Below are 13277 nucleotides of genomic sequence, written 5' to 3'. Positions count from 1 at the left end.
TCCATCCATCCTTCTGCCCATTCATCCATGCTCCCGTCCATCCATACATCCATCCATCCATACATCCGTCCAACCGTCCGTCCGTCCATCCATCCCACCATCATTCCATCCGTCCGTCCATCATTCCATCAGTCAGTCCATCCATACATCCATCCAACCGTCTGTCCTCTATCCGTCCATCCATCCCACCATCATTCCATTCGTCCGTCCATCCATACATCTTTCCGTCCGTCCATCCATCCATCCGTCCGTCTGTCTGTCCGTCCATCCATCTGTCTGTCCATCCATCATTCCATACATCCTTCCGCCCGTCCATCCATCCATGCTCCCGTCCGTCCATCCATCCGTCCGCCCATCCTTCTGTCTGTCCGTCCATCCCTCCATTATTCCATCTGTCCGTCCATCATTCCATCCATCCATCCATCCATCCTTCCGTCCATCATTCCATCCATCCATCCTTCTGCCCATCCATTCATGCTCCCGTCCATCCATACATCCATCCAACCGTCCGTCCTCCATCCGTCCATCTATCCCACCATCATCCCATCCGTCCATCCATCTGTCCATCCATTCCACAATCATTCCATCCGTCCGTCCATCATTCCATCTGTCCGCCCATCCATACATCCATCCAACCGTTCGTCCTCCATCCGTCCGTCCATATATCTGTCCAACCGTCCGTCCTCCATCCTTCTGTCTGTCCGCCCACCCATCCATCCCTCCATCGTTCCATCCGTCCGTCTATCCTTCCGCCCATCCATCCTTCTGTCCGCCCATCCATCCCCCCGTCCATCCTTCTGTCCGTCGTCCCATCCATCTATCCATCCGTCCGTCCTCCGTGTGTCCGTCCATCCACCCACCCATCCGTCCGTCCGTCGGGCCATCCATCCATCCGTCCGTTCGACCATCCATCTTTCCGTCTGTCCATCCATCCATCCGTGCATCCTATTCAACATAAACATCCATACCCATCCAGTAACGCGTCCATCCATCGGTACATCCATTCACCAAGACGTGATTTCCCACTAAGCTGTTCATCCCCCCCTTTCGACTCCTTCTCCGTCTACCAATTCGCCCACTCCTACCCATCCAAAATGCCTTATATTACTCATCCACCCATTCAATAATCAGTCTCTCGGTTAGACTTGGTCACTAATTACGCCCGTATGACAACCAGAGGACGCCGCGGGCGGTGACCTGGCACCGCAGGGACCACAGCCTGAGATAAGGAACCCGCGTCCTTGGGTGGCATAGCGCCTTCAGGGTGTGTCACCAGTGGCACTAGGTCCGCCGCACGCGCTCACCTCATTGCGGATTGGAAGCAGAGGGGTGGGGCGCTTGGCCCCTCCCCGAGGACACACAACGAGGGGACACGAGGGGGGCACCGCAGCCATCAGACATCCTCCCAGAGACCTCGCCTGCAGTCTAAACCCAGACCAAGCTGCTGTCGGTCTTATTTCTACTAAGCACAGACCACCTGACTTGGGGAAAGAATTGATGTCTGGGCACGACCCCATGTTTGCTCTCTTCTCCCTTTTCTGGGGATGCTTAGATAAACACACACCTGTATAGGCACACATTCACAAAGCTACGCAAAAAAAACAACGGGACAGGCCAGATATAAAAGTGAGAGTAAAGTCTTTAGTCCTTCTTTTATGTCTGACCTGTCCCCGTTTTTGCTCCTCAAGATCTGGTCACCCTACCTCTTGGCATTGGTGCCATGTTTGTGTTCATGGCATGAGCTCTGCAGGCAGCTAAAGCTGTGTGTAGCAGACCCAACAACACTCAGCGCCGTGTCAGCAAAAGATAAACGTTAGAAACCCCCTGCCCAAACAATGTGTCCACTTGGTTCCTGTGAAGTATTATCAACGAGGGACGTTATTGGCTGAGGCGGATGGTTTCCTGTGAGGGGCTCCGGCGCTTATTTTTTTGCCTCAAGCATTTTTCTGAGAGCAAAAGACACATATGGGAATGACGGAGAAAGAGTAAAACGAAAAAGAGTCACAAAGGGAGAAAGCTGCAATAGTAAGCTGAAGGGGCAGGGAGTGTCTGTAAATGGATTGAAGAGGCCCGAGATGGCTTCAGGATTATGCTGCCTCAGTATTCTGTGTTCACACATTTAATTGCAGGAGCCCCGTGTTTCAAAGGAGAGCTTTTGGCACCAGCAAGTTTTTATTTACAAATTAAGCACTGCTAAAAATCAGAGCAGGAGCAAAATTATCAAGAGTCATGTAGAATAATACAGTAATGTTATTGCATTTGAAAAGAAATGGGAGGAAACATGGCTGCACTGGGCCACAAAGCAGGCGGGTGTGGGGGGTGGGTGGAGTATTGTGCTTTCTCAAAGTCTGGGAAGCCAAAAGACCCAAGGTGTGAAAATTAGTTTTTTCACCCAAAAGTTCCAGATTTCAACCCTTGCAAAGGAACAGGGCAAGAACAGTGCAGTTTCCCCCAGACAGAGCCCCAGCTAAGCCGAACAAAACCCGGTGAGCGATTCATCCATTTGCATCCTAATTTCATACTAGAAAATGTCTGCAGGATTGCTCTCTGCAAGTTTACATTTTGCAAAACTTTTCTATGCGCAATTGTTTTGCGAATAAAAACAAAATCAACAGTTTTTGGATAAATATGTCCGCAGATCTATTTTTTGCAATTAACAAGGAAATGTCAAGATAGTAACACAGATAATCTGAAGATAATAACTGTAAACGGTGAGATGTAGCACAGCTTTCCAAACTTCTGCATGAAGATGAGCCAAAACCACACATTCTTGCAAAGTTCCTCAAAGTTCCTATATTTTAAGATTGGTGAACAGGAGAGCAAAGGTTGCCAGAAAACTAGGCATATCTTAATAAGATTGATAGAAAAGGTGAAATGTTTTATTACATTTCTCCTCGTTATTTCCTCTTTCTGCAGCACTCATGGAAAGGAAAATACCTGTAAGGATTGCTTTTGTGCAGGAAGGTATGCCTTCCTGCACAAAAACAACCCTGCATGCAACCCAGGAACCATTGAACCCAGTTGCGGCAGAGGGCAGGGGGGAGGGGCGCGCAAGTGTGGGGGGGGGGAATAGCAAATGAATAAAAAAAAAAAATTCAAATTATTGTTTTCTTGTAAAGGTTTTGCTGCTGCTGGTGGGGGGGCACTGCTTGCACCATGGTGCAAGGGTGTCTGCGCTGTGGCTAGGCAGCCCACAATGCGCCAGCATTAGGAGGCAGGATAAATGTGCTCTATCTTAGTTGATATGACGCATTTCTTTTGAATCCCTTTCAAGTAACATAGCGCACCAACTTTACTTGCTGCCCTCCTGCTTTGCAGGAAAAATTAGTAAATCTGCCTCTTCATCTCGCAGAGTTTTAAAAGCTGAGTGGCGTAGTCCGGTGCTCTAGGTTCAAGTTTGTGCTGTAACCAGCGGCGGTTCCTCCGTTATGGCGGAGGAGCGTCACCCCCTGCCAGCATGCAAACACGAAAAATAAAATGATAATAAAACTATTTTATTATTATTGTATTTTTCTTCACGAGACAAGTGTTGGGGAGGTGCCACAATGCTAACAGCACTGAGGGAGGAGTAGTGGGCACTGCTGTCAGTGAGCATGTCGGTTTAGCCGTCCGTCTTAGGACGGACAAAACAACATGCGCACTGAGTTCTCTCCAGCCCGAGCTGCGTTGCTGGGTAGAGAAGAGAAGGCTCCCAGTCCACCTGGGAGCACAAAAATAGCCCGCTCACACCAATTGCTGCGCTTCTCTCATGCTGGGTGACAGTATTACCAGCATGAGAGAAGTTTGTGGATTGGTGTATGGGAGTCTCGGAGCCTGTGCACTGGCAACAGAGGAGCACCGAGGAGGCGAGCAGCAGGTAAGTGCTTATATTTTTTTATTGTTTTTGCCCCCCCGCTGACTCGCCACTTTTTTTAGATACCAGTCGCTCTTGGCTGTGACGGCAAAATATAAAATAAAAAGGACTCTGTATTAAGCTAAAGAAATGTCCTAATGCCTACTACATTTTCCCCAAAAAGCTGCAGAGGCCTTACCAAAGCAACAGAACCCTGGCCTCAGTGATGGAAATCAGCCATCCTCTGCCTCTCAAGTGGTGCATTGCTTGCCTCCCCTCGTCAATATAACACACTTGAATTTGTATTGCAGCATGTCTACAGCTATTTATACCGCGATGACAGCTGCAAATTGCTCCTTTTCATGTCCCTGTCTGCCTTTTTGAGCACAGAGTTGAAATGGTTTGTGATAGGTGTATGAGGTTGGGCGATGTGCTCTAAACACGGTGCATCGAACAGCACTACGCTTAGGTGATGCATAGAGAGTGAGAACAAACGCAGTAGACAATGGGGAAATGGGTTACTCAGTCACAACGGTGACGGATATCCCGTCCATTGAAATATAAATCCCATAGAAAATAATGGGATTTACATTTCGGCGGACGGGATATCTGCCACCGTTGTGACGGAGTAGCCCGTCCACCGAAATATATATCAGGCCCACTATGAGTACATACCACTACTTTTGTTTTGCATTACTGGAATCGAATTTGAAACCGCCATTGGCTCTGGATCTGCAGAGTCAATCTGGGTGTATTTCCTGTTGAGCTCACCTAGAGGTGGCAGGGCTAACCAGGGCCAGACCGGGCACCAAAAGCAGCCCTGGCAAAAAATGTTCCACCCAGTTCCTCTGTCTTCATCTTCTCACGCTACTTCTGTCTTACCATCCATCCAACTCCTTCTCTCCTCCCTCTGATCACTTTGTCTCTAACTTCCCCCTCCTCCCTCTCTTGCTCTCTTGAAGCCTCCTTATACCTGCTGCAGTTACCCTCAAGGAGCTGGGGAAAGTGACAGAGGCACCAGGGGCGGCCCTGGGCTTTTAAAGCCGGCTTCCAACTGCTCCAGCACATCGGGGAAATACCCTGTGGAAGGACTGTCCGGACGTGGGCCCAACTCTACAGGAGCCACAGTTAAGGGCCCCGGGGCAGGGATACTCAAAGTGCAGTGGGAGTGGGGTGGCGTTTGCGGCCCTCCTGACATTTACATGCCGCCCTGTGGTCAAAAGCAACATTGGGCTGCTGTTTACTTGGCTGAACACTTACATCAAGAAAGATGTTAAACAAAGAACATCATTTATTTAAAGTTAATTGAATTTAAGAAAATTAAGCAAAGAAGGTGCGCTGCACCACTGATGTTTAGGAATACCTTCATTATAATAACATCTTGCAACAAACATGTAAAAATATGAAGACGTCTTCAAAATTTTAAAAATGTGTAGTCATTAACATGCAAAACCACTCATCTTTAGTGCATCAGATTATATCACTGCATTGAGAGGCATTTATTAGAAGTGATCATTTTCAAATATAACTTAGAAAGATTCATAGCTCCCCGGCCATTACAACATCATCATTAGTGAATCAAGATGCACGTTGTTTGTCATGTTCTCTCCCTGCGTGGCTTAGGTTGCTATTATACATAGAACCACATTAAAATTTAAATCAGACACAAGAATGTTTTCTACAGTGCACATCCTGGACACATGTAGTCCGGGTCGGCTTCAGAGCTGGTGGTGCCCGGTGCGACACCGTTTTTGGCGCTCCCCCTCCACACGACTTCCTCGCCGGATTCCCTCACTACCATCTGACAAAAGTGCCCCTCATCTCTCCCTAGCCCCTCTCTTACATACATTTCAATTGTTTTAAAGCACTGGTAAAGGCTGGCTTTACTAATCCGTTTAGCTATCCACATGAAATACAGATGTCTTCTTTGCAGCAGGCGTATTAACCCTGTGAGCTACTTTATGGTGCGTCAAAACTGCCACTAGACAAATCTCTGATCACTCTCTTTAGCAGGAACATTAATCACAGGAGTTATCTTGACATTTTTATTACTACCTGGACTACTAGGAAGTCTGCAGCAAGTGCTTTTAAATGCTGAGTTCTTGCTGAACCCAAGATCCCCTGAGGTCAGTTCCCCCCTTCCAGTTCGGTGCCCAGTGTGGCTGCACCGGTCGCACCTCCCTAAAACCGGCCCTGCGTGTATTTCAAGGTCTTCTCAAATGTAATATTGAAGGAAACTGAGGCAAAGTGAAGTAAAACAATTGCCTAGGATCACACAGTTTGGCCCGGGGAAGCCAAGATTGACCCTATGTTTTTTGGTTCCACATTGTGTAATTAAGGAAGTAGAAATTGTATCTCTGCCCTTCTCTCATTTTGCAATAAAAGTTAATGCTTTGTCTTTAATTCTTGGCATATGAGGTTAGAGCATGGGCGGCAGACAAAAGCCGCATGAAAGCTCCGCTTGCTTTAGGCTTGAGAATCCAAGTGAACCTTGAACAGGGCCAGAGCCAGGCATCTGGCTAGAGACTGACTTGATCCTCAAATGCTCTATCACATAATGGCAATTAAGTGGACAAAGACATAGGGAGGTCATGATTTGACTATCAAAATATTTGGTGACAGAGGGGTACCAGCATCACAGTGTGGACTCTGTTTCAAGATCCATAACTTTCTCACTGCACCGTAGCAAGTAGACATTACTGGCCTAATGTACAAGCCAGTATGGGATGATACCCTCAAAATAAGGCCACGGCTCACTGTCCACACTGATTACATGCCTCAATGGCCTTACCTACACTTTACATTGCACCCGTACCTTTCCCCCATCCTTCCCCATCCCTCGCCCTGCTGGCATTAATTCAGCCCTCAGTAACGCCACGGACCATATACTTTGGCTCCCTAGAAAATGTTTGAAGTAGCCATGACCCTGATATGTGCTACATCATTTATACTCAAAGTAGGGCCCGGCAATCTTTAATTTAAAGTGTAATTGGTGTTTAAAGGAGGAATTAACTAGGGGTCCTGCACTGCTTAACTTTAAAAACATATTAATTCTTCAAGATATCTTGCAGCAAAAGTATAAAGATAAAATATCTCCAGAATTCAAACATTCAGAACTGTTTCACCTTAGCACATCAAATTATATGAGGGCATTTGGAAGTGTTTTTTTAAAAGTGATAGTTTTCCAGCATAAATTTAGAAACATTCATTTTTCCCTCCACCCTGACCGAAAAGCCAGCAGCGGCGGGCACAGCAAATTTCAAGGGGAGAGGCGGGGGGAATAAAATATATATTTTTAAAACATACCTGTTTCGGAGCTGCCACCACCGCCCACCTTGATCTTCTTCACTCAATGGTGTTGGTGTCCCAGCAGTTCGTGGCACAGCAGCACAGACTCCTCAGCAATCCTGGCGCTGCTCTCATGCTATACCTAGCATGAGAGCAGCATCAGGATTCGTCTGAGCGGCTTGGTCTGCTACTAAGGCAGTGCACTGGGGTCTGTGTAGTTTCTCCGGCTTGGACAAACTTAAGTGTGCATGTCAGTTTGGCTGGCCTAAGACGGCCGGCTAAACTGACATGCACACTTAGAGCACTGACTCCACTCCCCCGTCTCCCCGTCCCATGGACCAGCCCCATCCCTCCTTGCACCTGCTGGCTGAGCTGGCACCTGACAAATAAAACAATATTAAAATATTGTTTTATTTTTCCGGTGCTGGCTCAGCCAGTGGGGCGACGCTTCTGCGCCATTGTGAATGAGCCGGCCCTGAATGCCAGTGGTGAAATAAGTGGCACGTCAGTTGTTATTTGCACTTTTTGGGTGGCCTGGGTTCTTACTATACATGAACGACGCTATACTTTATTAAATTAAGCACAGGAAAAGGTTTTGTATAGCAACCATCCTGCAATCATGTATTTCGAGGTCCTCATATATGATAATGAGGATAAAGGAGGTAAAGTGTAATACAACAATTGGCCAGGGTCATACAACTCGGTAAAGTGAGAAAGCCAGGATTAATCCCAGGTTTCTGGTTTCTCATGGTTCAGTTCAGCCACCAGATGTACATGCTTCACTCCCCTAGATTCACCTTACCGGCAAAGACGCCCTGCGAGACTGCCTCTGCTGGCATCAATGCTGCCCTCGGGCACATCACAGACCATACCTTTTGGCCCATAGGAAAATTTTTCGAAGGGACCAGTGCTTTATTTGTAAATAAATATGTCCCGGTGCCCTAAGCTTTCCTTTGAAACACGTGGCTGCTGCATTTAAATGTGCGAGCACTGAATACTGAGACAGCCTAACATTGAAGCTATCTCGGGCCTCTTTAATCCATTGACAGGCACTCCCTGCCCCTTCATCTCACCCTTGCAGCTTTCTGCTTTCTCCCTTTGTGGCGCTTTTTCGTTTTTCTCTTCCTCCTTCTTTTCCATGTGTCTTTTGATCGCAGTAATAGCATAAGGCAGAAAAATAAGTGCCGGTGCCCCTCACCAGAAACCACAGGCTCAAAGTAAGCACTGACGGGGACCCATGTGCTACGTGGATTCCACCCAGGGCCCAATCTCACACACACGCCCACACACACACCCCAAACAAGGGACAGGCAGATACACCACAAACCTTGAATCAGTGCACCCCACAGGGCAAGGAAGAATTGCTTCTTGGTGTCCATGGTCTGAGGCCGCCCCCTCTTCCGTGCCCTGTCTCCCCTGTCACAGGATGTCTCTCCCAGACCTTACACCCTGTTTGTTTTCTCTGTAGCTTTCTATGGCCTCGCTCCCTTCTCCTTTGGCCGTGTCTCTTTTTCTTCTATTTCTTCTCTTCTTTCGCTGGCCCTTAGTCTCTCCCCTCCCGTGGCGCGCGCTTCCCTACCGCTCCATCGCTCCGTTTTTAGTTTTTTCTACTTTCTAAATATTCTTCTGTCTGATCATCTTTTCGTTCTTCCTTCGCAGTAACTATTTTCTCCCGTTAACCGTTTTTTTTCTCTCTATTTTTTCTCCCTCATATTTTCTTTCTTGTTATCCCATTTTCCTCTGTCTATCGCACTGGCTGCCCCTGTCTATTTTCTGTCGCCCTCCCTTCGCCGCATTCTCTTTCCACTCCACCTCTCCTTTCCTACCGGGTCATTTCCCCCGTTTCTCAACTCGTTTAATTCCTTGTCCCTTTATATTTCATCCTCCCTTTTCCCTTTGTTGTATCTCTCTACCTTCCGAGAAAAAAGTCCCTCCAATCTCTCTCTCTCCTTCTCCCTTCCCTACATCTCTTTCTGTCCCTTTGCACCCCACTCCTCACGTTCTTTCCTCCCTCCCTTCACTCGCTCCTTCCCTCACTCGCTTTTTATGACCTATATGAACCTATACCCCCTGGCGTGTCACTCTCTCCACAGCGCCACTATTTTCCGATATTTTTGCTGCAGTCTGTCTTCCCTTCGTCTCTTCCTCTTCTCCATATTTCACGCCTTTCCCTCACCCTTTCCCCTGCCGCCCCCCCTCCACTCTTCCCTTTCTCTCTGGATTTCCCGTGCCCCCCTCTGCCCTCCTCACTCCTCTCTCTCTCTTTTCGGTCTCACCGCTTTCTTTCACCCCTTTCCCTCGCTCTCCCTTCCTTTTCTCTCTCCCTTCCCTCTGCCTAGCCCCTTCCTCCTGAGTTATCCGCTCTCCCCTCCTCTCATGAGCCCCCCACTCCTCTGCGCCCTCCCTGCCTCTCTACCTGGGCCTCCTGTGTCCTGTTTTTAAGGCCTCTCCCGGACCTCTCTCCAGAGGGGCTCACACCGGGACTGCTGTCTCAGGACCACTCCTCCCACCGGCCCCCAGGGGCCCGCAGGCCTCTCCTCTCCCCGGGGCCCGCAGCCTGACGCTGGTAACTCTTGCCATTAGAGGTGTGACCTGCGCGGGGCCGGCTGGCACAGGTGAGGCGGTCGCACCTCAGCGCGCCCTGCCAGCACCTCCACGCCGGCCCGTGGTCTGCCTGCGTCAAGGCGCACGCGCGCTGGGGCGGAGGGGCCTCACGCCCCTGGCACGCGCCTCTTATCACCTCACCTGAGGTTACAGTTCCGCTACCGGCCCCGTGGGCTTTGAGCTTGTTACCCTGATACTCTGACCTTTCAGCTATAGCTGTGATTCTGGCACCATTAACAGGCGAGGTCCCTGGGGCCAGGCCTCCTTCTTGCAGTAAATACCTGCTTCTGTTTATCTGTATTTTTTCCAGATGTGGCTCACAGGCACTTTTAGCCGTTTGGCTAGTCTCATATTTGTATTTATTTATTAACTCACACTGTGCATGGCTCTAAGTTTGGGTGCCACTGTGTTCCTCTCAATAATATGTGCAGTTTATTTTTGCCAAACTACGGAGTGATGTTCATACAGTAGGATCTGCTAGAGGTGTCTTGTCTGTGACAAATACCTACCTTTCAATCTCGACTTGAAATTGTAAATCGTGTAGAGTCTTTAAAAGGGTAATCCCTTTAAGGTGAATAGAGTACAAACTCATTTTTAGAGAGTGTTCAAGATTTAACAAGCATTTGCAATGCAATCTGTCTCACGTTTCCTCGAATTAGAGCTATTAGCATTGTAAACTCCTAACCGGACTTTTCTTGCCATATAAAATGAAATGTAAAAGTTTCACATAAGCGAGCCGACGGCCGCCATCAGCGCAAAACATACACACAAAGGGAAATAAAAGTTTGCTCGCAGTGAAACCTATCGGCAAAAATGCAACTATCCATGTAGCCGGCAAAAGTGCAATTATCCATGTAACCGGCAAAAGTGCAATTACTTATGTAACAGGGTCGATGTCATGCAAAGCGCCCAACTACTGCCCAGCAAGATTGCGCTGCGAAATAAAGAGAAAAAGTAGTCCAGAAACCAGATGGAAAACATCGAGCCTCATATGTTTTCAGTAGTTGGTCGGTGCTCTCGAGGAAGGCTAAACACTGGAAAAGGCATGACAATTGGCATATTGGTGCCCCCTTATAAGTCCCTAGTACATGGTACTGAGGTACCCAGAGCATTGTGGTTCCAGGAGATCCCCATGGGCTGCAGCATATCTTTTGCCACCCATAGGGAGCTTATGCAAAGGGTTCTGCAGGAATGCCATTGCAGTCTGCATGAAAAGGTGCATGCACCCTTTCACTGCCATTTACACTGCACAAGGTCACTTATAAGTCACCCCTATAGCAGGCCCTCCATCCCTAAGGGCAGGGTGCAGAGAACTTGTGTGTGAGGGCACCCCTGCAGTAGCCGAGGTGTCCCCACGAGCTCCAGGACCATTTTCCCAGACTTCGTGAGTGCAGAGACACCATTTTACGCGTGTAAAGGACATAGGTCATTACCTATGTCCAGCTACATAATGGTAACTCAGAACCTAGGCATGTTTGGTATCAAACATATAGGAAACATATCCCCATGGTTTGGCAAGCATTGGATGTATGATTCTAGCCACTCCGGGGGCTCCTTAGAGGACCCCAGTACTGCCATTACAGCCTTCTGAGGTTTTCCAGGCAGCCCCAGCTGCTGCCATCTCTCAGACAGGTTTCTGCCCTGCTCGAAAACAGGGAGGCAGAACAAAACATTTCCTTTGGGAGAGGGGTGCTACACCCTCTCCATTTGTAAATACGTGTTATAGGCTTGGGAGGGGTAGCCTCCCCAAGCCACTGGAAATGCTTTGAAGGGCACATTTGATGCCCTCCGTGCATAAACCAGACCACACCGGTTCAGGGACCCCCAGTCCCTGCTCTGGCGCAAAACTGGACAAAGGAAAGGGGAGTGACCACTCCCCTGTCCATCACCACCCCAGGGGTGGTGCTCAGAGCTCCTCCAGAGGGTCCCTGGGTTTTGCCATCTTGGATTCAAGGTTGGCAGGGAACTCTGGAAGCATCTGAGTGGCCAGTGCTAGCAGGTGATGTCAGAGCCCTCCCCTGATAGGTGCCTACCTGTCTAGCTGACCAATCACCCTTTCAGGGCTATTTAGGGTCTCTTTCTTGGGTGGTTCTTAAGAATCGGAGTTCAAGACTCCAGCAGGATTCCTCTTTATCCTTTACTTCACCTTCTCACTGTAGAAACTGCTTCTGGACCCTCCAGAAACTTTACACACTGCAACAAAGAAGCAAAGATGACTTCTGCAACATTGTATTTTCAGCTCCTGCCAGCAACTGCAACTGTTTCCCAGTCGTGCATCCTCAGAGGACAGCCTGTCTTCACCCTGCACCAGAAGAATTCCCCTGCACAGCAGGCACCTCTCTGCAACAACCAGCAGTGTGGATCCCCTCTCCTGATGAGTTGCGTGGATCCTGCATCACGGGTGGTGGACTGAAGTGGTCCCGATGGTCCTGACATCCTACTGTCCAACTTTGGTGGAGATAAGAGCTTGCCTCCCCACGCAAGACAGTTCCCCTGTGCACCTTGTGTTTTGCAGTTGCCAAAACTTGTTGGCATCCTTCCATTAAGTTTTTCATGCACCGTGCAGCTCTGGCCCCCCAACACTCTATCCTGTGATGCACAGCTTCCTGAGTGGTTCTCCGGCTGCGTGGGATCCCTTGATGTAGTGCTGCGTGGGCCTCCTTTTGCACCTCCTTTGTCCCGTGCTGTGGGACTCCTGTGCGCACTGCCTGGTCTTCTCTGGGCTCTCTGAGTTGCAGAGAGCCCCCTCTGATTCCCCCTCCTGGGTAGAGGCCACCAGCTCCCTCCTGGTCCCGAGCAGCACCATTTTCTGCTAACCACAAGCCTTGCATGTGCCAAGGCTTGTTGACGGAAACCAGGGACGTAAACCAAACTGCAATCATCCATCCGGCGTGGGACATCATCTGCACCAACAAGGAACCTGCAACCGTCTTCTTGGATGCAGTACTGACTGTTGTTCGTCACCTGTGGTTCTTCTTTTGGACCTTCATCCAGGTTAGCAGGGGCTCTTGTTCTCCCTGGACTGTTCTGTGCTTCTTGGACTTGGTCCCCTTCTTCCGCAGGTCTTCAGGTCCAGGAATCCACTGTTGGCGTTTTGCAGTCTCTTCTGGTTCTTGCATAATCTTCTTTCTCATGTTCTTGTGTGTTCTAGGAAAGTTACTGTGATTTACTCCTGCTTTCCTGGGCTCTGGGGTGGGTTCTTTTACTTACCTTTGATGTTTTCTAATACTCTCAGTGCCCCAATACACACTACACTTGCCTAGGTTGGAAACCGACATTCACCTTCCACTTTCTTAGTATATGGTTTATGTTCTCCCTGGGTCCATGTCTAACTATTGTGATTTTTTCCAATAGCACTGTTTTCTAACTGTTTTATGCACATTTCTGCATACTAGTGTATATAATTTGTGTGTTACTTACCCGCTAGAGTATAGTCTCTATGGTATTTTTGGCATTTGTGTTACGTAAATAAAGTACCTTTATTTTTGTAACACTGAGTATTTTATTCCATGTGTGTGAGTACTGTGTGACTACAATGGTATGGCATGAGCTT

The sequence above is a fragment of the Pleurodeles waltl genome, chromosome 11 (assembly GCF_031143425.1).
Source record: "Pleurodeles waltl isolate 20211129_DDA chromosome 11, aPleWal1.hap1.20221129, whole genome shotgun sequence".
Classification (NCBI taxonomy): Eukaryota; Metazoa; Chordata; class Amphibia; order Caudata; family Salamandridae; genus Pleurodeles; species Pleurodeles waltl.
This window is presented reverse-complemented; position numbering follows the sequence as displayed.